This window comes from Bos indicus x Bos taurus, chromosome 13, assembly GCF_003369695.1.
Source record: "Bos indicus x Bos taurus breed Angus x Brahman F1 hybrid chromosome 13, Bos_hybrid_MaternalHap_v2.0, whole genome shotgun sequence".
NCBI lineage: Eukaryota > Metazoa > Chordata > Mammalia > Artiodactyla > Bovidae > Bos > Bos indicus x Bos taurus.
This window is the reverse complement of record NC_040088.1, coordinates 78,369,120-78,395,656: the sequence shown is the minus strand read 5'-3', so window position 1 is coordinate 78,395,656 and position 26,537 is coordinate 78,369,120. Positions and strand designations below refer to the sequence as shown.

The 26,537-nt window shown below is 41.1% G+C and overlaps 1 long non-coding RNA gene across 1 annotated transcript in view; it reads right to left on the bottom strand.

Annotated features, from left to right (window-relative positions):
• Positions 1 to 4,917: 4,917 nt before the first annotated feature.
• The window catches only part of LOC113903721, a 244,656-nt gene continuing 223,036 nt past the window's right edge, over positions 4,918 to 26,537 (bottom strand). The window contains exons 2-3 of the long non-coding RNA XR_003514276.1: positions 12,865 to 12,926; positions 4,918 to 5,339 (exon numbers count right to left, since the gene is read on the bottom strand). This is a non-coding gene — a long non-coding RNA (uncharacterized LOC113903721). The remainder of the gene's footprint in view (positions 5,340 to 12,864; positions 12,927 to 26,537) is intronic.

Below are 26,537 nucleotides of genomic sequence, written 5' to 3'. Positions count from 1 at the left end.
CAATCTTGATTTCAGCTTGTACTTGTTCCAGGCCAGCGTTTCTCATGATGTACTCTGCATATAAGTTAAATAAGCAGGGTGAAAATATACAGTCTTGACTTTCTGTAAAGGACCACTGGATAGAAAAACATGCCCCAGAGGCATCAGGGGAGGACATTTATAATTAAGAAGCTTGATCAGGGGAGGGGAAGGGAAGTAACATTGATTTGCCACTTGGTGCAAATTGCATCATTCTTTAATTCCTCTCAGGAGCCCTGTAAGGCACAAGATATTATTGTTGCTATTATCATTTTCAAGATGTGGGACTGAAGCTTACAGTGACTGAGTAACCCGCTCAGGGATGATCAGCTGATAAGCGGCAGAGCTGAGACTCAGTCCTAAACCACTCTTTTCCTGTGTCTGTTCCAGATCATCCATGGCCATTTTCCTTTTACATTGGCTCCAATGGGGTCTAGGATCCCAACCAGCCTTGAGATCCAGTTGCAAGCTATGGGCCCCAGGAAAAAAATATCCCTATACACTTTGGTGTGCTTCCATGGTGGGCTCAGATGGTAAAGAATCTGCCTGCAATGCAGGAGACTCAGCTTCAATCCCTGGGTCAAAAAGATCCCCTGGAGTACAAATGGTAACCCACTCCAGTATTCTTGCCTGGGAAATCCCATGGACAGAGCAGTCTGGCAGGCTACAGTCAATGGGGCAAAGAGTTGGACATGACTGAGTGACTAACACTTTCATATGCAGTTTCAGGAGTATCATATTATTTTGCATGAAATGTCAGTTCAGTTCAGTCACTCAGTCATATCCAATTCTGTGATCCCATGGACCGCAGCAAGCCAGGCTTCCCTCTCCATCACCAACTCCCGGAGCTTACTCAAACTCATGTCCGTTGAGTCAGTGATGCCATCTGACCATCTCATCATCTGTCATCCCCTTCTCCTCCACCTTCAATGTCAAGGGTTTCACAAATTCCTCCAGGTCCTATTCACCAGAGATATATTCCTTCAAGGAGAGTTTCTTTAGAGATCTCAAATTATGTCAGGAAGTACCTGTCTACTGACACTGAGACCCATCACATTCATTCTGGGTGGTCCTCAAGATACCAAGCCAGCCCTGCAATTGTGCTGGATGGAGAAAAGGAGGATAAGAGAGGGTAAACCTTTTCTGGAAACTTGCTTTATGATTATTTTGAGTTTATTATACAGGTTGTGTGCTAGACAGTGGGCTTCAAGTCTTAGATGCATTATGTCACTGAATAGCATCACAACTCCAGGAGGGAGACTGATTATTACAGCAGGGTATGAAGGAGGATATTATGGTCCATCAAAGAGGCAAAATGACTCAAGTCACACCCCTAACAGAGAAAGGACTCAAACCAAGGAAGTTACTCTCTAGGGTGTGTGCCCTTAGTCACTTACACTTCCAGAAAGCTTTCCCCAGACCTGTAGGTGGAGACAGGTGGAGTTCTCTGTATCTCTGTATCATAAAAACACCTGCAACCTCTGTGGTGAATATTTACAATTTAAAGTGCTGATAGTTTTGCTGTAGACATTGTCATTATTAAAAATGTGAAAGTAAATATTTATAAACAGCTTGGTAGGGAAACTAGATGTCTGGGGAGGAATTTTGAACTCAAATTGCTGCTCAGAGGTTTTCTTTTAAAAATGAAAATACGCAGAGTGACTCTAAATAGAAACCTCCTTCCTCTTCAGATTCTTGTCTCTGATCACCCAGCTAAGGCTCCCCTAAAATTCAACACTGGTTCCTCAGGAAAATGACAGCTTTGAAAAAGTTCAGCTGCAGTGAAATGCCACTGCTTACCCCATACAATAGCAAAGTGATCAAGACAAGTAATACCAAGGATTGGAAAAGATGTGGAGCAACTGGAACTCTCAAACACTGCTATAGGGAGGGGTAAATAGATTAACAGCTCCTTCACAAAACTGATGAGTATTTCCTAACAATGTTAAATTCATTCGCCTGCACTATGACCTAGAAGTTTCACTTCTGGGAATCTACCTGAGACAAATGATAACATATAGATAGCCATACAAGTAAATGTACGAGAAGATTCATTGCAGCTATATTCAGAAGAACCACAAATCTGACACAACCCAAATGTCTATCAACAGATGACTGCTTAAACAAATTGTGGCAGAGCCACACAATGGCATGCTGCTCTAGAAACAGAACAAACTGCTGTTACTACTGATAATATACTACTACATGGATGGACACCAAAAACATTGTTCTGAGCAAGCAAAGCCAGACAAAACAGACTATCATTTCATTTATGTGACACTGGAGAAAATGCAAACTAATCTATAGTGGCAGAAAGTAAATCTGTCCTTTCCTCTGACGGATGAGAGGTGGAAGCAAAAGGGGATTTGTTGAAGTGGTGGGTGTTTCTGCACCTTGTTCTGTATTCTGATGGGTGGTGGGAACCACTGAAGTGTGCACTTGTCAAAGCCCACTGATCCATTTTCTTAAACATCTGTGCATTTTACTGCATGTAAATCATATCCTAATAAAATAACAATCCTGGAAGGAAAACAGAAAGGCTGGATGATGAATGTCCATCCTTGGTGGGCTCAGCTGATGACGCAGCTTCCTAAGACACAGGACTTCCCAGAAGTTTATCACCTTTCCAGGTTGCTCTGACACTTTGAAGGGCCAGGGGAAAAAAAAGATGTACAATCCCACTTTTCTAACTCTCCAAATGGAGCTACAAAAATGGTCAATGTTTATATGTTTCCAAATTCCAAAAGGAAGTGTGGATGGATACTATCCGCCTGGACTTTTCCGGTGTTTGGTTCCTGGAGTCCCAGTCCTGAGGAATGACTGTGAAATTCGTACTGTGGCACTTCATTTTGATGGACTGAATGTCCTTCCTGGTTGATCTGGTACTGGTTCGGTCTATATTTGGGGATTCAACCTACTTGGGGCTGGAGTTGAAAGGGGCATGCCACAAGAAGGGGTTTCAGGGGGAGCTGACTCTTTCGGATTCTGATATGCACCCTCCTCAGTAGCAGCCCCGACCTCCAAGGAAATGTGATGAGCAGAGAGCAGGGCTGGAGGTAGAGGTCAGCCCCCACAGTCTTCATCGTGGAAACGCCTCTGCCAATTTCAAGGCGCCTTCTGAGGTGACTAACCCTCTAACACTCTTGATGAATTTAGAGACACATTAGTTTGATTTACATAATAAGTTTTTACTTTATTTATTTTAATTAGAGGCTAATTACTTTACAATATTGTATTGGTTTTGCCATACATCAACATGAATCCACCACAGGTGTACACGTGTTCCCAATCCTGAACCCCCTTCCCCCCTCCCTCCCCATACCATCCCTCTGGGTCATCCCAGTGCACCAGCCCCAAGCATCCTGTATCCTGCATCAAACCTGGACTGGCGATTCGTTTCTTATATGATAGTATACATGTTTCAATGCCATTCTCCCAAATCATCCCCCCTCCCTCTCCCAGAGTCCAAAAGACTGTTCTATACATCTGTGTCTCTTTTGCTGCCTCGCATACAGGGTTATCGTTACCACCTTTCTAAATTCCATATATAATATTTTTAAATACACGATTGCTTTGGAGAGTTAATTGTCTTTCCATTTTCCCTTCCTCGACTGAACTGTGGCGTTACAAATACCCTCCCAGAGAGCCCAAGAGGAGGCAGATGTGGCTGAGAGAACACAGAACAATCCACACCTCGCAAATGCCAACAAGAAGGGCAATCTGGAATTTGCTGGCAAATCAATCCTTAAAGCAAGATTGGCGAATGGGGCAAGCATCTCAAAAATCATTTTGCGTGGGCAAAAATGCATGCCCAGCTCCCAGAATACAGTGGCGGTGTGCGGGTCCATCTCGGCCTCCCGGGGGGGCCCCTCGTCCATAGGAGGGCGGAGCTGCTCCAAGGGACAGAGAGCCTGGCGGCGGCGGTTGCCAGGCGCCCGGCGGGCGGCGTGGCTCTGCAGAGAGGCAGACTGCCAGGATCCGGAGCCGGCTGGCTTCCTCAGAGCACCTGTCATCCTTCCCTTTGCAAGAAGGCGCCACCTTCCCCCGCCTCTCTCTGCTTTCCCCCGCGGGGCTTCCTATTGCCTTTCCCACTGGCAGATGCAGACTGCCTTCCTCCCAGCAGTTGGGGGCGCTGGAGGAGGGGAAGGCCTTGGCAAACGCATCCTCCGCCTTAGCAGGCGCCTGCATCCCAGGAATCAGTCGGATGCAGGTGCTGTGACACGATGACAAGCAGTCAGGCCCTGGGTGACTGCATGCACGTCACTTGCTGTGCCTGACAGTCTCCGACACCCCCATCAATCATGGTCTTGATTAGGCCACTTAGAGTCTCCTGTCTCAACTTTGGGCTCTGAACCGAATTTATTGCGAACTGAACAGCCTTATTTCCAACGTGGGCGTCAGCGCCTTTTTACAAGAGCATCATGGAGCTGGAAGTTCACACTTGCACACTCGAATGGGCCAGTCTTTTCTCTTGTCAATACAGCAGTTAGATGCATGTCAGGCACACGAATTTGCTGGGAAGTTTTGCTTTCCTTGGTTCCTCTTTCATTTTTTGCAAAGATGCATTTTGTTGTTCCTCTGGTGCTGTATTTAGGGAATGTGGTGACTGTCTATGTATTCATGAGCAGTGGGTCTTCTCATGGAACGGGAAGAGAGGAAACGACTCAGAGTTAACTCCAGTGATGATTAAAAGTTTGGGATGAGCTGGAAGATTGGGATTGACAGATATACGTCACTATGTGTAAAATAGGTAACTAACCAGAACCTGTGTACAGCACAGGGAACCCTACTCAATGTGCTGCAGTGCCCTAAATGGGAAGGAAATCCAGAAAAGAGGGGCTGTATGTATACATATAGCTGATTCACTGTACTGTTCAGCAGAAAATAATACAACATTGTAAAGCAACTATACTCCCATTAAAAAAAAAAAAAAAAATCTTGGTATTAACCAGCTGCCTACCTCAAAGAGGTTATTTATCCACTAACATTGATTAAGCTTGGTATCTGTGTCCAGCCCAGTCTGAGACTCTTGGAGGGCCCTCAGGTAAGATAAACATGATTGTTGCCCAGGAGAACCTCAAAATATAGTTAGGGAGATAATTATACAAATATTTCTGTGGCAAAATGTGGATCAAACTTCTTTGCCTGGTACTGAAGGCATCTGAGAACTTGACCACAGTAGACAGGTCCTCACAGGCATATCCTGGACATTTCAGAAATATCCATCATGCTTTCTTCCTGTAGAGAAGTTCATGGCTGTGTCCTTATCTGGGACCCCATTTTTCACGTATTTCTCTAAATCAGAGGTCAACAAAGTTTTTCTGTAAATGGTAAAATAATAAATATTTTAGGCCTCATGAACCAAGAGGCTAAATGCAGCAACTGTTCTTGCTGAAAGGTTAATAGTCTTGTTTACATTCTACATTTAAGAATGTAAAAACCATTATTAGCTAATAGACCATACAGAAATGGGAGGTGGGTTGAATTTGGCCTGAGGGCTATAGTTTGCTGACATCAATATAAATCCCATTTGTCTTTTAAGACCCAGCTCAAACTCCAATTGCTATGTAAAACATATCTGATACATCTCACCTGAAATTTTCCTCTCTTAGGAATGTCTAATTTATACAATTTGTCAAGTAAGTATTCTTATACTTACAAATGCATCTATCAGGAGTATGGTTAGAGGAGAAAATAGAAATTTTTAAATCAGACAGAATAACATTCAAATCCTGATTTCTCAGCTTACAGTTGAGTGGCATTGTGAAAACAACTTACATTCTCTGCGTTTATTTTTGAAAAAAAAAAATCAAAATATGTTTATATCTGTGTAGGAGGTATTTTTTTTTCCATTTCCTTACCTAGATTTTCAAAATTATTTGCATCAAATATGTATCCCTTCTATAGTAGAGATATATCAAATACCTCATCCACAGGGTTATTTGTATTTAAAAATGATATCGCTGAAATGGTATAAAGGGTTAGTAAATATTCTCTTCCATCTCTTCATGAATTCTTTCTATATTCTCATCAAGGATATATGTCTTATGTTCAATACTAAATTGCATTATTTTTAGGACCAGATGCTATCTTAAATTTTAAGCCCTCAACAATACTGAATTGAGATCTTGCACTTGGCTGGTGGTCAGAATCATTTGCTGTTAATCCGTTTCCCCTAAACTCTTTTACACTGCTGCTGCTGCTGCTAAGTTGCTTCAGTCGTGTCCGACTCTGTGCGACCCCATAGATGGCAGCCCACCAGACTCCCCAGTCACTGGGATTCTCCAGGCAAGAACACTGGAGTGGGTTGCCATTTCCTTCTCCACTAAAACCCTTCAAAAGAATTTTCTCTATTCATTTCTCTTTGCTTGCCCTACTACTCAGTCTAATTCAATCTGTCTTCTCTCTCTATCATTCACCCACCTCCATGTCTGTAAATCTAGTGGACATATTTCAGAGCTCATCTTATTTGACTCTTCATGAGCATTAGAGTCAAACACGTCCTTCTTTCTGACACCTCAGTACTTTTAACTCCATGATATCAGGATTTCCTGGATCTCCTCCTTATTCCTCTCTCTCCATTTCTGTCTCATTTGCAGGATCTGTATCAGGCAAAGACCATTAAGCATTGGCATTTCTGAAGACAGCACTTGCTATTATCTCTCTGCATTTCCAACCATATCCCAGGTTTCAGAAAGCATCTATATACAGATGTGGCACTAAATTTAATCTTTCACCAAGGCCTCTAAGGCCTACCTCAGTCATCTCAGTTACAGACCCCTCAGAGTCAACATGACCAAGACTAAATCTATGAGCCATGCTGATCCCTCAAGCTTGCAACCCAAGCTAGTCTTCCTTCCAAGTTTTCTATCTCAGAGAAAGATATTGCCATCCTTCCCATCAAACAAGCCAGAAACCTAGGAATTTATTCTGAAAACCTACCTCTTTCTTACTATGCAGGTAATTTATTACCAACCTCTGCAGATTTTCTCTCTTTTATAAATTTCGAATCCTTCTCTTTTTTTGTGGTCAACGCCAGCACTGTAGGCCAACAAGAGTCATTTGTGAAATAGGATGTTGATAGTGGGGGAGGTTGTATGTGTTTGGGTGTAGGGATTATATAGTAACTCTCTGTCAGTCAGTTCAGTTCAGTTCAGTCGCTCAGTCGTGACCAATTCTTTGTGACCTCATGAATCGAAGCACGCCAGGCCTCCCTGTCCATCACCATCTCCCGGAGTTCACTCAAACTCACGTCCATCGAGTTGGTGATGCCATCCAGCCATCTCATCCTCTGTCATCCCCTTTTCCTCCTGCCCCCAATCCCTGCCAGCATCAGAGTCTTTTCCAATGAGTCAACTCTTCACATGAGGTGGCCAAAGTACTGGAGTTTCAGCTTTAGCATCATTCCTTCCAAAGAACACCCAGGGTTGATCTCCTTTAGAATGGACTGGTTGGATCTCCTTGCAGTCCAAGGGACTCTCAAGAGTCTTTTCCAACACCACAGGTCAAAAGCATCAATTTTTCGGTGCTCAGCTTTCTTCACAGTCCAACTCTTACATCCATACATGACCACTGGAAAAACCATAGCCTTGACTAGATGGACCTTTGTTGGCAAAGTAATGTCTGCTGCTACTGCTGCTAAGTCACTTCAGTCGTGTCTGACTCTGTGCGACCCCATAGACGGCAGCCCACCAGGCTCCGCCATCCCTGGGATTCTCCAGGCAAGAACACTGGAGTGGGTTGCCATTTCCTTCTCCAATGCATGAAAGTGAAAAGTGAAAGTAAAGTTGCTCAGTTATGTCCGACTCCTAGCGACCCCATGGACTGTAGCCCACCAGGCTCCTCTGTCCACGGGATTTTCCAGGCGAGAGTACTGGAGTGGGGTGCCATTGCCTTCTCCGAAGTAATATCTAGTTTCTGCTTAATTTTGGTGTAAACCTAGAACTGCTCTAAAAAAATAAAGTCTATTAAACACAAAAGCAAAAACACTTGTGCCATTTATTACGAGTAGAATCAGGGCAAAGTTAGGCTTCCCTTAAACCTACATCTTATGTTTATCTTCTTTTCTAGCCCTGTTTTACTCCCCCACCTCCTTTCTTCTGAGATTATTCTTTCAGTAAATCACTTAAACAAAATCCCTGTCAGAGGCTCTGCTTCCAGGACACCAGCCTCAGGCAGAGCTGTAGGTGTGGTGTACATGATCGCTGACCTGTCCAGCCCTTTTCTTCTGCTTAGAAACTGGGACATGGCAGAGTGATTTTTGATGGGACAAAGAGATGTAACAGATGTCTGAAATATATAAATAGGTGCTGATAGAAAACATGGGCCTGGAGAGAGTTGAAAAGAAATCTCATCTCACCATACCTAGAAAGATGGAAATGCACCAAAGACAAATTTCACCGACTTCAAATATTTGTCTGGGTGCCAGCTCTTCATTCTGTGAGAAGGAAGCAATTGCTGTCAACTCCTTTCACCATTTGCTTTCTGTGGCTGCTGTGATGAACTACCACAGACTGGATGGCCTACAACAACAGCAATGTGTTCTCTCATAATCCTGGAGACCTGAAGTCCAAAATCAAAGCATTGCCGAAGCCATACTCTCTCTGGAGGCTCCAGGGAAGAATCCATCCTTGTCTTTTCCAGTGTTGCATGCTTCTGGCAATCCACAGCTTTCTTGGCTTCTGGCCACACCACTCTGCTTCTGTTAGCATGTCACCTTCTCTGTGTCCATCTTCTCTTCCGTACGTCTCTTACAAAGACACTTTTCACTGAATTTGGAGTCCACCCAAATAAGCCGGGATTATCTCAAGGTCCTTAACTTAATGAAGTCTGCAAAGGCCTTTGTTCCAAATAAGGAAACATTCACAGATTCCATGGAGGGGCTGACATGTCTTTTAAGGGAGGAGGCACCATTTGGTCCACTATACTCAGTAACTTTTCCCCTAATTCTATATAATAATATTTTTATGCTTATATATCTGTTTACAGTCTGCCCAGTTCTTTCAATTAAATAGCCTATTAATTACCACAACAAATAAACAAGAATACCTGTTGTGTAACACATTTTTCGTATATCCCAAACATACCCTGTTAGGTGCTATTATTCCAATTTTACAGTTAAGGAAACCGGGGCTGGGATGGGCTTTAATTTTTTACCTTTAGTATTTCAAACTTGGTATCTTTACTTGGTGACTCTCGTAAGAGCTAGAATTAGAAGGGTCTCCAGCAACAATGGATTCACCTTGCTCCTTGGATTAGTGTTCTGAGTATAATGCAAATAATAATATTCTTAGAATCAAAGTAGATGGAGCAGTGATCGACTGGCATCTGTACTGTGGGGGAATGAAGGAGAAAGAACTAGGGCTCCAGTCTTGCACAGAGAGCTGGAGTCCCCACTGTGTTCTCTGACTAGCTTCCTGAATTTGGCAAATCATAACGTTTCTCTAAGACTGCCATTAAGGTAGGATGTTCCCACATTGCTCATGGGCTTCCCAGGTGGCACCACTGGTAAAGAACCCACCTGCCAATGTAGGATACATAAGAGACCTGGATTCAATCCCTGGGTGGGGAAGATCCCCTGAAGAAGGGCATGACAATCCACTCCAGAATTCTTGAGAATTCCATAGACAGAAAAGCCTGGTGTGCTACAGTCCTTTAGGTCGTAAAGAGTCAGACATGACTGAAGAGACTTAACAGGCACGCATGCTGCTCGTATGGCTTTTTAAGGAACAACTGAGTTAAAAGCAGTCACCTTTACCAGATTAATTATACATTAATATATAATTGCAGTGACATACACATTAACACTGGTATCCTTCCTTTTGTATCTTCAAACCACAAGAAGGCACTCAGGATAGCTTCACAGTCTCCATTTATTAATCCTTGACCAAGACCTTCCACTACTGCGAGCTGGCTCCCAGCTCCACAAGAAGGCTGGGAAAGAAAACTTGAAAAATTTGAGAATAGAAATTTTTCCATCTCTATATATAATTATGACTGATTCACATTGTAATACAGAAGAAAGCAATACAACAGTGTAAATCCTTTTTCTTCCAATTAAAAAATAAATTAAAAAAAAGAAATATTCCCAGCTCATCTCAATCAAGGCTTTCACAGAAGCATTTATATAAGTCCCTACTTTGGTGTAAGTTATTTTCTTCAGTTACCCACAAAACACCTGTTGCTAAAGGATCTAGCGTCTACACTGGCCTACAATGAATTACGGAGCAGAGACTATTTTCTTTCTTGGCACCCCTCCCTCTCACCACCGTCATCACCCAAATGGTCAAAATTTAATATGTGAAACTCTAACAAAAAAATTCTGAAAGAGATGGGAATACCAGACCACCTGACCTGCCTCTTGAGAAACCTGTATGCAGGTCAGGAAGCAACAGTTAGAACTGGACATGGAACAATAGACTGGTTCCAAATAGGAAAAGGAGTACGTCAAGGCTGTATATTGTCACCCTGCTTATTTAACTTATATGTAGAGTACATCATGAGAAATGCTGGGCTGGAGGAAGCACAAGCTGGAATCAAGATTGCCTGGAGAAATACCAATAGCCTCAGATATGCAGATGACACCACCCTTATAGCAGAAAGTGAAAAAGAACTAAAGAGCCTCTTATTGAAAGTGAAAGAGGAGAATGAAAAAGTTGGCTTAAAGCTCAACATTCAGAAAACAAAGATCATGGCATCCAGTCCCATCATTTCATGGCAAATAGTTGGGGAAACAGTGGAAACTGGCTGACTTTATTTTTCTGGGCTCCAAAATCACTGCAGATGGTGATTACAGCAATGAAATTAAAAGACGCTTACTCCTTGGAAGGAAAGTTATGACCAACTTAGACAGCACATTAAAAAGCAGAGACATTACTTTGTCAACAAAGGTCCATCTAGTCAAGGCTATGGTTTTTCCAGTAGTTATGTATGGATGTGAGAGCTGAACTATAAAGAAAGCTGAGCACTGAAGAATTGATGCTTTTGAATTGTGGTGTTGGAGAAGACTCTTGAGGGTCCCTTGGACTGCAAGAAGATCCAACCAGTCCATTCTAAAGGAGATCAGTCCTGGGTGTTCACTGGAAGGACTGATGTTGAAGCTGAAACTCCAATACTTTGGCCACCTGATGCGAAGAGCTGACTCATTGGAAAAGACCCTGATGCTGGGAAAGATTGAGGGCAGGAAGAGAAGGGGACAACAGGGGATGAGATGGTTGGATGGCATCACTGACTCAATGGACATGGGTTTGGGTGAACTCCGGGAGTTGGTCATGGACAGGGAGGCCTGGCGTGCTGCAGTTCATGGGGTTGCAAAGAGTCGGACATGACTGAGCGACTGAACTGAACTGAACAAAAAAAGTGGTAAGTTCACTGTTCTGCAGGAAAAGGAAGTCATTCAGCATGTCAAGACCGCCATCAGGAGACTCCAGTGGCCTCCTCCGCCTCACCCCTCCAGGTGCGCACCCAGGCAAGCAACATCAGCTCAGGAAGCATGCACGTCCACACTGCACCCTGGCCCGTGAGTCAGAGCCTCCATGCTGGGGCCCACGAGGCTGCTCTTATCAAGCCTCCAGGCGATTCTGATACAGAAGTTACAGGAGCCCTTTGCTGTATCAGTGATTCTCAAACTCCCACAGCACCTTTTTTATCTCTGGATATGAAAAGTGTATTGCCAAAAAGAAAAACATTCCGTTTTGGAAGATTGCTTTTATGCCTGGCTTTCCCATTGCATAAGTTCTTCTGGGCTTCTGGGAGCCGGTTCCTCCATTCTCTCTAGACATGCAGTCATCATGCCTTTTCATGTCCTCTTCAAAATATTTCAGACCCATCCTGGGCCTCCTGAAGTCGCTTACTGCTCCAAGCTTGTCCTTTTTGCCTCCAAATCCATTCCATTTCTGTCTTCATACTATCACCAGATATGCCTTCCCTAAACCCCATTTTTGTTGCAAAATATTGTGAAGTTATCAAGGACTCTAGTTCCTACTATATCAAACCTAAACTGTTCCTTCCAGTTTTCATCCAATCTCTCTTTACAATCACTCCTATAACTCACTAACTCACTCTCTGCTTAAACAGTTGCTTTCCTGGGTCACACACGTAGAAATTCATTTTTCTTAGTTGCTACTGTTGTTCTTCACTTAAAATATTCTTCTTTCCCAATCTAAACTCCAATACATCCTTCAAGGCCCAGATGAAGTGTCATTTTAAACCCAGGTTTGCACATCAGCGATCACTTCTCCCTGTCCACAGCACATATTGCTGGTCAATTATGAAACTCAAGCTGAGATACCAAATGCCACCTCTGAATCCTACTTAACACAACACTCCAGGCCACTACCACTAATCAAAGTGTACCCAGAGGATGAAATCTCACTGTTATAACCCCTTGTGACTTTTGTTATTCCCACTATTCCAGAATCCACCATCAGGTATCTATTCATTGTTATTCACTACATTGTAATCTCATTTAGGAGAGGAAGAAGGCTTAAAATACTTCTGTACACCTCCAGAATTTCACAGCCCTGAACATAAGGGAAGACCTGAGGAATATCAGTTGGTTTGATTTTGATTAGACTGACAATATTGTAATAAAAGCACTTCTCTGGTGGCTCAGCGGTAAAGAATCTGCCCGCAATGCAGGACATGCAAGAGATGCTGGTTCAATCCCGGTCGGGAAAATCACCTGGAGGAGGGCTTGGCAACTCACTCCAGTATTCTTTCCTGGAGAATCCCATGGACAGAGGAGCCTGGCAGGCTACTGTCCATGGGGTTGCAGAGTCAGACAGGACAGAAGCAACTTGGCACATGTGAACACATGCATTGTAACAGATATGCAGTGATGCTTACCCTTGATCTGGCTAACTTCACTCTATGGAGACGCAGGTTCACCTGAGCTCCTCATTCACCACCTCAAAGAATAATAGTAGACATATTTGCTTGATTAATTCCTTAGGTTTCCACAGAGTAAAATGGGAATTATCTTTGTCTCCTCTGTAAGCTAGAACTGAGAGATATGCAATTAAAATCAGTTAAAAGCAAACTAGCAACAAATACGGATATAAACCGTGTACTGTGTCTCACACAGTGTAATGGTACCAGATAATGGCAAACGTTGACAGCAGCACCATGTAAATACTGAGCCTTACCTTGGTTTGAAGGAACACTTACTGGAGGTATTTTTTTCATCTGAAATAAAATCTTGACCTCAAGTCTGCTTTTTTCTTCTTCATATCTTGACATACAAAAATAGTAAAGGAGATGTGGGGGAGGCACCAGAGCTGTGATTAAATCTGCTTCTCACATCTATTATCTTCTCACTTTCCACGAGCTCTAATTTAAACATCTTATTTATAGCGTAATGTTCTTAAGAGTTTTCTGGGTGTATTTAAGTGGGGATAACTAATTGGGACCATTCTAGTAGAAATCAGCTCCAAGCTCATCTTCCTAGGTGGCAGCTCCTCTCTGCTCCTGAAAAATAATGTAATTTCCTCTTTTTCAGTCTAATTTTCATGTTCACTGTTACTGTTCTGAATGTCGTGACTTCAGGCTGCATGAGTTTAACAATGTTTTTAGTTTCAATATTATCCCTAATATTTGACCTCTTTACATCATGAATTTGTTATCTTCTTCCAGAACTTTCCACTCTTCTTGACATTAAAAAATAAGTAAAGTCTAAAGCAGGGGACAACTTAAAAATAGTCTAAAGTAGGAATATTTTTAAAAAGTGAAAGTTGTATGTTCTGTTTTAGATATATGTGTATTGAATGAGCATAGAAAATGAACAGAATCTGTTTTCCAGCTCTACAAAATGTTGTTTTACCCATTTACTCTTGTTTCCTGGTAATATATGCCTCAGGTAACAAGTATATTTCTATTATTTATGACTTAGTGGAATAATCTGATGTCAGTACCTGGGACCACATGCAAATTTAGATTAATTTATACACCAGCTTCTCTTGTTCTCTCCCAATCACCCAGTGTAGGTTGAGTTCTCCAGAGTCAGATCCTGAGAGCAGGGTGAGTTGTTGATTTCATTTCGATTTTTGGCAAAACTAATACAATATTGTAAAGTTTAAAAATAAAATAAAATTTAAAAAAAACCATAAAAAATAATACAAATGAATGTATAAGCAAAACAGATTCACAGAGAAAACAAACTAGTGGTTACCAAAGGGGAGATGGAAGGCGGGAAGGACAAATTAGTGGTACAGGATTAACAGATGCAAACTACTGTGTAAAAAAATAGACACGCAATAAGGATATATTGTATAGCATAGAATATTATAGCCGTTATATTATAATAGGAACTTCACAGGTGGCACTAGTGGTAAAGAACCCACCTACCAATGCAGGAGATGTAAGAGATGCTGGTTCGATCCCTGATTTGAGAAGATACCCTGGAGGAGGGCTTGGCAACCCACTCCAGTTTTCTTGCCTGGAGAATCCCATGGAAAGAGGAGCCTGGCAGGCTATAGTCCATAACTTTTAATTGAATATAATCTGCAAAAATACTGAATCACTATGCTGTACAACTGAAAATGTTATGATATTATAGGTAAACTATTCTTAAAAAAAAAAAAAAAAAAAAAGGATGTAGACCAGGAGAAAATGGTAAGAAGTAGAGAATAGGATAGGGAAAGAGATAACACCATGGCAGGGGGATTTCAAGTGAGGTCTCAACCACTGTCTGGCCTGGGGGCAGCTCCAAGTGTAAAGGACACTTGGAGTTTATTTCTCCTTGAAAAAAGTGAGCTGGGCTCTCACACTTCAGCAGTCCCTGGACTCCTGTAAGTCCCAGGATCATGACTTTCCAGGCACTTCTGGCCCTCGGGATGGGCAACACATCTCCAGTAACCCAAGAGTAGATCACTGAAGGAGACGGCAGGGGCCAGGTGTTTTCATGGATGAGACTTCCCATTGGATCAGCTACAAAGGTCCTGCACTGTTTCTTCTAGGGATGGGTTTTGGGGAATAGCCTCCAACCTTACTCCTTCCAGCCCCTCAGACCTCCACAGCTACTATTTGCACATACTTCCAAATGCAGGGACAATGTCTTTCTTCATCAGGTGGCCATTCTCTTCAACCCTCTTCAACCAACATAACAAACCGTTGAAAAAATTAAAGTGCCTTAAAACAATGATCATTTATTCTGTGTAGGAGTCTGTGTGTTATCAGGTTGGATTGGGCTTAGCTGGGTGGTTCTTCTGGTCTTGCTGTGTTCCCTCATGTACCTTAGCTCAATCATAGGAGCTTTAGCTGATCCTGGATGAATATCTTATTCGGTTGGGACAACTGGAATGATTTCTATCACTTCCACATGAAATGAGTTCTCTCAGCCTTCAACAGGTTATCTCGAGCGTATTCATGTGACAGGGATGCCAGTAGAACAAGTGGCATTGTGCAAAGTCACTTGAGGGCCAGGCTCAGGACCAGCTCACTGTCACTTCTGCCACATTCTATTAGTCACAGCAAGTCGTGCAAACAGGCCAGAGTCAAAAAGTGGAAATCAGGTACAGATGCAAAGTAAAATCAGAGGCAGAGTCAGCAAAGGGCATGGATGGCAATGTAAACAATCACACATATTCTTTTGCAACATTACACAACTTCTCAGCACACCACTCTCCTATTCCCAAAACATCAGATTAACTTCAGGATGAGTCCAATCTTCCCAACATAATCCCAGGTAGAGGTTTTCTTTATCTTGGTTCCTGATGCCCAAAGATGCTATCCACCCACCAGCACAAGGTCTTCTTGTTTTTTGTCAAGTTCTCCAGAGAAACAGAACCAATAGGACACATAGACATACACAGAAAGGGATTTATTATGAGGGATGTTTACCAGCTATCTGGGCATTCCTTAACCCACTTAAGTTGACACATAAAATGAACCATCATAGGCATGTAAAGTAGGGGAAGGGGTAGTTCATTTCTTCTTTCTCCTAGCCTCTCAGACAAGACAGAAATCACTCTCAGCAGATTATCCCTCTAGATATATTCAACAATGCTTCCTTTCTGTTCATTTTATGCCTGTGTGTGTGATGTATCTTGTTTATCTTCATGTGACATCTGGTGATTGAGAATCACAAAAGGGAGTTCTGTTTTCAGCTGCTGGGCATGTTTAACACTTTCGCAGGTGGTCCTTCCCAGTAACTCGAACTTGTGAATTGGATAATGATAAAGGTTCTCCATGTGCCCTCCTATTCACAGATCCCTTTTAAGTAAGATAATTTACAACAGAAGATATTCAGATGATACGACCCAAATAGCACAAAGCGAAGAGGAACTAAAGAGCCTCTTGATGAAATTGAAGGAGGAGACTGAAAAAGCTGATTTAGAACTCAACATTCAAATAATGAAGATCATGGCATCTGGTCCCATCACTTCATGGCAAATAGATGTGGAAACAATGGAAATAGTGACAGACTTTATTTTCTTGGGCTCCAAAATCACTGCAGATGGTGACTGCAGCCATGAAATTAAAAGACGCTTACTCCTTGGAAGAAAAGCTATAACCAACCTAGACAACATATTAAAAAGCAGAGACATCACTTTGCCAACAGAAGTCCATATAGTCAAAGCTATTGTTTTTCTGGTAGTCATGTACAGATATCAGAGTTGTACCATAAAGGAAGTTGACCACTAAAGAATTGATGCGTTCGAACTATGGTGCTGAGGAAGACACTTGAGAGTCCCTTGGACAACAAGGAGATCAAACCAGTCCATCCTAAAGGAAATATTCAACCTTGAATATTCATTGGAAGGACTGATGTTATAGCTGAAGCTCCAACACTTTGGCCACCTGATGTGAAGAGCGACTTATTGGAAAAGACCCTGATGTTGGGAAAGATTGAGGGCAGGAGGAGAAGGGGATGAAAGAGGAAGAGATGGTTGGATGGCATCATCAACTCAATGGGCATGAGTTTGAGCAAATTCCGAGAGATAGTGAAGGACAGGGAAGCCTGGTGTGCTGAAGTCCATGGGGTCACAAAGAGTAGGATGCAACTTAGTGACTGAACAACAACACCAATACTGGAAAGCTGGACATCAAGTGTGAAGTGAGGAAAGATCTATACAAGCTTCAAATGATCAAATATTTTCTCCACTTTCTTCCCAATGTATAAAACACTTTATGCATTTCATCAGTTCTAAAATGATCATTTTTCATATTTTAATCTCTCTGAAATTGGCATGCATCTTAAAATTGATTGTCTCAAAATTATTTGGCAGTGTTTTCTTAATAGCCTATTAAATAGTGGTGAATCTTACAACCGATGTTGTCTTAGTTTTGATGATATATGATGACTAGAAGAAGTAGTTGTTTCATCATATAAAATATTGGCTGCAAAGCACACACATGAACTTGTTAAAAGGGTGGCAGGTGAGGCTTTTGATATGAGTGTTAAATAATTCAACACGCTTCACTTTTTGAACAATTCAATTAAACTCTAGTTTCAGCCAAGTTGACCGTATGCATGGGTAGATGACCAGGTTAGCAAGCATGAGAGGAATTCTTCAGAATCATCCTCCAAATATTGTGAAGTTAAAGGGAACATTTTTTTTCTGGATGCCTTTGTAACAGCTTAAGTTAGCTATACTGTATAAAGCAGTATTACTGAGTCACTATCAAAAAGTAGCCCTAGATGCATAGAATTATGGCAATTCTCTTGGCATAAAGGTCTGACATAAAGGATGGGGTGGAAGGTGGGAGGGAGGTTCAAGAGGGGAACAACGTATGTATACTTATGGCTGATTCATGTTGATATACAGCAGAAACCAACACAACATTATAAAACAATTATCTTCCAATTAAAAATAAATAAACTTTAAAAAATCTGAGAAAAGGAAATTTCAGAAGGATCAACTGAGATCTCACATTTCCAACTTCAGCCTCTGAGTTCATGCCTCATAGAGTCTATTTGAAAATACTTTTCCTCAAAGTCTACAATCCACCCAAATGTGCTTACCTCATTTAGACCAAAACGTACATATTAGAGAATTAAGCGCATTTAAAAAATCTATTTACTGCAGTTTTCCACTTCTTTTCAGGTTTTCCCAATACATATGTACTATCTTGAAAATCAGAAAATTTGTTTAAATGAAAACAAAAATTATCTGTAAGAGAGCAAAAAAGATCACTACAGACACAATAAGTGAACAAGATAATAATAAAAGCTAGCTCAAGTGTTATATTCACTTTCCGCCAGGCCACTGACCAACGGGCCCCCTCACACCCTTGAGTGGTCAGGGATACTTCCATCTCCCTTCACAGATGAGGAAGCACTGACACAGGAGGATTTCAGAGCTGAGGACTCGCCTATCAAAGGAGAAGCAGGACTGAAGGCCAGCGACCAGGGTCCAGAGCCCGCATTGCCTGCAGCCTGATGCATAAACAGGAAGTGAACATAAACAAGCAGGTCTGAGTGCCAAGAAGTCATTCTATTTTTCATCTCTTTGTAGCTTCATGGTAAAAGGATACTTTTCTCTCTAAACATCAGCTTCTCCATTTGTAATGTGGGGATTCTGGCATTAATAACTGAACTTTTTAAGGATCAAATGAAACAATGAATATGAAGATGCCTTGTAAACTGACAGAAAGTGAAGTCGCTCAGTCATGTCCAACTCTTAGCAACCCCATGGACTGTAGCCTACCAGGCTCCTCAGTCCACGGAATTATCCAGGCAAGAGTACTGGAGTGGGTTGCTATTTCCTTCTCCAGGGGATTTTCCCCACCCAGGGACTGAACCCGGGTCTCCCTAGTCTCCCACATTGCAGTCAGACACTTTACCGTCTGAGCCACCAGGGAAGCCCATAAAACTGACCAGTAATGTCAACTTGACAACTGACAGGTTTGCATATCCCATTAGTAACAACACCATCTTCTTTTCTCTCTCAGGACTTGGTAACAAAACCGGAGGTGGTTATCTCTCCAGAACCTGCTCCCCTATCATACTTCTGTCTCCTGTCCTGGCAATAAAGTACTAAACTCTTTCCTCCTGTATCTGAGACCTACTCTCAATAGCTACTGTTCGCACTCTGCCATCAGGGTCCTGCCCAGGATCCCACTGGCAAGAAAGTAAATGCAGAGCACACACGCCATAGCTTCCCCCTTCCTTGTCCATGTCAGATCCTGTTAATCAAGCACAGATCTCCCACCAGTTCAGCCAAAGCTCAAATGTTGCCTCAGAATCCTTAACAGAGATCTAAGCAGATGCTTGCTACTAGTAATCAAATGTGATCAACAGCTGAAATTAAATCTATTTCCCATTCCTGTTGCAAAGTAGTATAAAATGCACCTATAAACAGAATTTAGAATTAAAAAGTAGGGAGCTCTTTGAAATATGAAGTTAATAATAGTAGCTGGGCTACTTCAGTTCTGTTGTGCAGGTCACTTGACTCACCTCCATTCTCTCATCTCCATTTCCTTGTCATTCTAATGAGAGAGTTGGATCCTGACCTCTCACAAAATCAATTTCGATTCCAGCCTACAGATTCCTTTTTTAACTTCTAACATCTTCCAAGTCATTATTAATTTTTGCTTTTCCTCTTACCCACCTGAATTGCCACTCCTACTTCTTTCTCTCCATCCATTTAAGCTGTACTTCAACATCTTCAAATTTCGCGTTTCCCACAAAGCTATCTCTTTGCTACTCCAGTTGGTAGTGACCTCACTTTCCACTGATGGGCTTTAACATAAATTGTCCATAGATACAGTTGGCATCATATGGTCTGATGAACTAGACTACAAATGCCCTGATGAAACAGGTCCAGGGTCTATATTTCTTTCCGTTATAGTGCCTTGCAGAGTTTTATATAGTAGATCAGTTCAGTCGCTCAGTTGTGTCTGACTTTTTGTGACCCCATGGACTGCAGCACCCCAGGCTTCCCTGTCTTTTACCATCTCCCGGAGTTTACTCAAACTCATGTCCGTCAAGTTGGTGATGCCATCCAACCATCTCATCCTATGTCATCCCCTTCTCCTCCTGCTTTCGATCTTTCCCAGCATCAGGGTCTTTTCCAGTGAGTCAGTTCTTCACATCAGATGGACAAGTATTGGAGTTTCAGCTTCAGCATCAGTCCTTCCAATGAATACTCAGGAGTGAATTCCTTTAGGATTGACTGGTTTGATCTTCTTGCAGTTCAAGGGACTCGCAAGAATCTTCTCCAACACCACAGTTCAAAAGCATCAATTCTTCAGTATATAGTATATAATAGAGACTCGATGATAAAAACCTGAGTTTATATTGTTTCTAATTTTCAAAAAAATTCCAAATGTGTTTGATCTAAATTGATCTCTCAATTTTCCTGAAAATGTTAACATTAGAAATGTTGGTAATGCTAAAATTTAGGATAAGAACTGAAACTTGTCTCCCAAGTTATCCTTTAAAAGCTCTTATTTTTCTCATAAAGACTATATTCTAGATCATTATACAGGAGTATAATCATTATATAGGAGTATAACTCTTACGTGGGAAAAGAGATAAGATTTTTTTTAAGTCCAATAATAAATTCAGGATGACTGCTTAAGACTCAACTTTAACATTCTATGACTCATTTTAAGTATTTCTTTTGTGTGTGTTCAGTTGCTTAATCGTACCAGACTCTGAGATCCCATGGATTGTAGCCTGTCAGTCTCCTTCTGTCCATGGGATTTCCCAGGCAAGAATACTGGAGTGGATTACCATTTTCTTCTCTAGGGGATCTTTCTGACCTAGGAACTGAACTTATGTCTCTTAAGGTCTCCTGCATTAGCAGGTGGATTCTTTACCGCTGAGCCACCTGCAAACCCCATTAAGTACTTCTTTTAGTTATTTTATTTAATATTATCACATATCCTTGAATATATTTTATAACTGATATATAACTGACTGATATAAAATATAGCAATATAAATATTACAGTTTATAATATAAATACTTAATAAGTCAAATATAGTTTATGCTTGATAGAGTCAGATTTTATAATTATATTTAATGCTTTGTACAATAATTAATTGTTATTTATACTATGTTTTCTTTTGCAAATAAAAAAATGTTTGAGATATATTTTAGAAAACAGTTGACGTAATAAGATGTCCTATGAAAAAGATTTTATTGCCTTTTCTCCTCACCCTACAGGTTTCTGTTTGTTTTCATTTTGCCCTGAGGCACTTTATTTTGCTTTGCTCTTTCTAATGCTGGTTTTCCCTGTGTGGGGCTTCAGGCCTAGAGCAGAGGGTATAAAGAAAGTAGGAAGGATTAAGACACAGTTGGATTATAGGATGAAGAATCTGAATGAAAAAGAAATTCCATTATCACCACCTGAGAAGCTGAGCTTCTTTCTTCACATCAAAGGGTGGGGAGAGGGAGGGGAAAAAGTCTTCAAAATGGATTTCCTTTCATTTCCACTTCAATTCTCTGTGCTTGGGTGTTCAGTACATTCCATCCTCTCAGACCCTAAAAGAACTTGAATTTGAGTTTAACATATTGGGAATTTCAGCTCAAGCAGATCTGACGAGAGAAGACAGACGCCTGAACAGATGCAGCTTGTATAGAGAGATTATTTTTTTTTTAGCCAAAAGTTGCTGATTTTTCATCTATAAAAACCTTTCCCCTGATAAGTTTTAGAGTGTGAAAATTTTGACATTTTTCTTTGCACATCACAGGTTACTGTGCTTAGTTATTTAGCGTGTGTGTGTGTGTGTGTGTGTGTGTGTGTGTGTAACGTAATCATCCTGTGGTGGATTGAGAAGGAAGTATTCAGTTCTGTCAAAACCCTTGGGCTGTTGCCATGTTTTTGAAACTTTGAGCTTCACTGAGCTTACTGGGGGCCTGGTTTCCCTGATGTGTGAATTGCTACAGAAATTAAAACATGGCCAGTGCTGGAATCTCCACTGACAAGCTGATGAGATCCATGTCCCTGGAGTTCCTCTCAACTCTCAGTGATCCTGTCAGAGAAATCACTACATCTGCTCCAAATTGCTACCTGAGGACAAAACAGGACTTCAGAGGCATCTGAAAAACACTGTGAAAGAGAAGCAAGGACTCTGAGCAAAACAAAAAGGAGTGTCTTGTGGCTGAGGGTGAACTGAGGTGGTGGGAAATGTGTAAATGGCCTTGTGTTCTGTATCTACGTGGAAAGAGACATGAGAACAGACACCAGTGACAGAGACAATGCGGAGAAATGTGTGGAGTGACTACTCTCCCTATTCATTCTAGCATTTCTATAACCACATGACTAAACATACCAGTTACGTTGGTTGAATGACATTGATTGACCAATATCAACTCTCAATGTTACCAAAACAGCAAAACCAAGAGAAAAAAAAATCCACATTTTCTGCATCTAAGCTCCTCTATTTTTCTCAGTGACAATGTTCCCTTCTTTCTCTAGAGTCGTAGCCTTGGGAGTGCAGTCACAAACCAGCTGTATCATCATCATTTGTGAACCTACTAGAGATGAAAATTCTAAGGCCGCATCCCAGATCTACTGAATTAGAAACTCTGGGATGGAGCCCAGCACTGTGGGTCTTAATAACCTGGCAGTTTGTTCCTAATGCATGTGAAGATTTGAAAACTTTATGTCTAGTGCAAAGCATCATCAGTCTTTTGATCACAACTGATTTATTCTCATCAGCGTGTGATACGAACTAGTACCTGCTACATTTAAAAAAATACTCTCTTGTCTTCATAGCTTCCAGCTATTTTCCTTCTCTTTCTACTGTCACAGAATTATTTCTTTTAAAAGTTTGTCTGTAGAGCAAGATGACAATCTAGGAAGTCCCAGACCTTGCTCTCTCACAGAGACACTGACTTAACAATAACATACAGTCCAAAAGCCTTTATGAGAACTCAAGAAACCAGTTGAGAAGTTGCAGCACCTGAGGCGTGCTCAAAGCTGCATTGAAATGAGTTAGAAAATCCATTATTTCTCACTCATGTGTTACCTTGCCCAAGTGAGCACAGCTCAGCACAACTGGGAGTAAATGTCCAATTCATGGTTTCTCTATAGATGGAGGAGGAGGGAAAGAAGTGGAATATATGTCCAACACTGAGTACTGATGCAGATCTTGGATGTTTGGGGACTTCTGAGAAAAAAAGAAAGCCCCTTGGTTGTTGCAAAACCAGAGAACCTCCAGTACTTGAAGACAGGCACCAGAGGGAGAAAAATGAGAAGATCTTAAAAAAGAAACACAAAACACAATTAAAATATCAAAAGTTAAAGAAAAAGGAGACACTCTTTAAAAGCAGCAAGAGAAAAACTATTTGTTTTATACATAGAAAACCCCATAGACTATCAGCAGAAACCTTGTAGGCCAGAATGGAGTAGCATGATATATTTAATGTTAAAAGAAAACACTTTCAACCAAGAATTCCCTACTTGGCAAAGTGATCATTCAGAGTTGAAGACAGAGATAAAGAGTTTCCAGATTACCAAAAACTAAAAGAGTTGCTCACCACTAAGTATTACAAGAAAGGTTATGAAGATTTATTTAAGCTGACAAGAAAGGGCACTAATTACTAACAAGAATACTTAAGAAAGAATAAATCTCAATTGAAAGGTAAATATATAGTAAAGGCAGTGGGTTAATTACTTATAAAGTTAATATAAATGTTAAAAGACAAAAGTAGTAAAAATAACTATAACTACAATACTTAAAAGTTGCAGAGGATAAAAAGGAATAAACTGTGACATCAAAAACATAAAACATGAAAGAAAGTAAAACTGTTGATCTGTAGAATGGGATCAAACTTAAGTTGTTATGAACTTAAAACTAATTAATATAGATGTAAGTTGTTATACATAAGCCTCATTGTTAGGGGAAGCACACTGACTGAAACCACCCACCCTGGCCAGGCACCACAGTAACCATTTGCATGAGTTGTTTTATGACAGGAGGTCCTGGTAAGGAACACGGAACTAATAACCCACCACCAACCGGAAGAGTTCAGGAAAGGTCAAAAGGAGACACCACATGTCCAACCACCTCCCAGAATCCTCCTCTCTGGCATCCATCTTGGCTGAACAAGGTGTGCACCACCAGGAAGGACTCTGAGTCAGAATGATTAGCTAAAGACTGCGCGGAAACTAATCCCATCACCATAAAACCAAGACTGCAAGCCATGTGACAGAGCAGTTCTCCTGGGTTCCCTTACCCTCCTGCTCTCCACCCAGGCGCCCTTTCCCAATAAAGTCTCTTGCTTTGTCAGCACATGTGTCTCCTCAGACAATTCATTTCTGAGTGTTAGACAAGAGCCCAGTTTCAAGCCCTGGAAGGGGTACCCCTTCCTGCAACAAATGGCGACTCTGGCGGGACTCCTCTTCACTGAGACTGACATCCTGACCACTCGGGGTACTCAGGGACCAACTTGCCCACCGATGGACCAGACCCAGTGGCCAAAACTGGGGCCTTTTTGTCCCTAGTCTCCTCCTGACACGGACAACTGGCCAGAGTGCCCCAACCGGTAAGGAACAAGAGACTTTATTTACCTCTCTCCCCTACCCTCTCTCTTTCCTCTCTGTAACCCTTCCTATCCTACCCCTTTTTTCTAGTCCCCAGGTCCTAGAAGCAGGAATCTGGTCAAAGGGCCTCAGCCTGGGCTGAGGATTGGAGACTGATCACCTCCTGTTGGCAGAGAACTTGAATTCTGCTTCTGGTCTGGTCTGGTTTCCAGTAGGGCCGAGTTCCAGTCTCTCTTCTCTGGAGGCCCAGGGTAAAGTCCTGTAATGCCTTGGTATCTGCAGGTGGCAGGAGACGTCTGTAAGGCCACCCCTTTCACCCCCCTCTCCCACCTCCTCCCTGTTCTTCTTTCAGCCTGGCTTCCTTTTCTCCCTTTGAAATCTTTGAAGATTTGAGATATTTTCATTTACTCTGCTAGTACTTGGATCTGAAGTTCTGTGTCTCTATAGGTTTTCTGAGCAACTGAATCCTTATATTTAAGGTACTCTCTGATGAGGACTGCCAGGTCTGTGTGTGTTTTAACTCTGTGTTCTGTATTGTGATTTTTGATGGCCATTTTGCTTTGTCTGCCCACCGTTTGGTTTAGACCTGCTGCCATTTTGTTAGAACTGGATTTTCTTTCACTGTGCCTTGAGACCAGGGCGCTGGCTCTGCTCTCAGGAACACTTATCTAGACCATCTCTAACTCCTGAGACTGAGGAAAAATGGGGAAAAGCCTTTTAAAATTTTATTTATTCCAACTGTTTTTTATAAACTAGTAAATTTTACATTGTAATATCTAATTCATGACTAAGCTTAGATTTTGCTTTGTGTCTGTCTAAATATGTCTTGGTATGTCTTTGTCTCTGGGTAATATTTTTGAGGCTAATTTGTAAATGAACTCTATTTAACTGGCTTAAAGAAAAGTAAGTGCTAACAAATCAAATAATTCTAAATTAAACAATAAATTCTAGGTTCATGTGAACTGGGAAATATTCAGTATTAAATACCTGATATTAATGTTTGTTTGTTGACCTATCTAATATATACATGCCTTAGAATAATTAACATTAAGTAGAATATTTTCATTGTACCTAGGTTTAATATATGTTAAATATTATCATATCTGTTACAAGTTTGTCAACAAGGAAATTACCTTGCATGAAGAAACTTCTACAAAAATGTAAATGAGATATGAGCTTTTACATAAACTCTATTAAGTATAATTATGCTCAATATTTCTGTCTTTGTGCCAGTACCATACTGTCTTGATAACTGTGGCTTTGTAGTAGAGCCTGAAGTCAGGTAGGTTGATTCCTCCAGTTCCATTCTTCTTTCTCAAGATCGCTTTGGCTATTCGAGGTTTTTTGTATTTCCATACAAATTGTGAAATTATTTGTTCTAGCTCTGTGAAGAATACTGTTGGTAGCTTGATAGGGATCGCGTTGAATCTATAAATTGCTTTGGGTAGTATACTCATTTTCACTATATTGATTCTTCCAATCCATGAACATGGTATATTTCTCCATCTATTAGTGTCCTCTTTGATTTCTTTCACCAGTGTTTTATAGTTTTCTATATATAGGTCTTTAGTTTCTTTAGGTAGATATATTCCTAAGTATTTTATTCTTTCCATTGCAATGGTGAATGGAATTGTTTCCTTAAGTTCTCTTTCTGTTTTCTCATTATTAGTGTATAGGAATGCAAGGGATTTCTGTCTGTTGATTTTATATCCTGCAACTTTACTATAGTCATTGATTATTTCTAGTAATTTTCTGGTGGAATCTTTAGGGTTTTCTATGTAGAGGATCATGTCATCTGCAAATAGTGAGAGTTCTACTTCTTCTTTTCCAATTTGGATTCCTTTTATTTCTTTTTCTGCTCTGATTGCTGTGGCCAAAACTTCCAAAACTATGTTGAATAGTAATGGTGAAAGTGGGCACCCTTGTCTTGTTCCTGACTTTAGAGGAAATGCTTTCAATTTTTCACCATTGAGGATAATGTTTGCTGTGGGTTTGTCATATATAGCTTTTATTATGTTGAGGTATGTTCCTTCTATTCCTGCTTTCTGGAGAGTTTTTATCATAAATGGATGTTGAATTTTG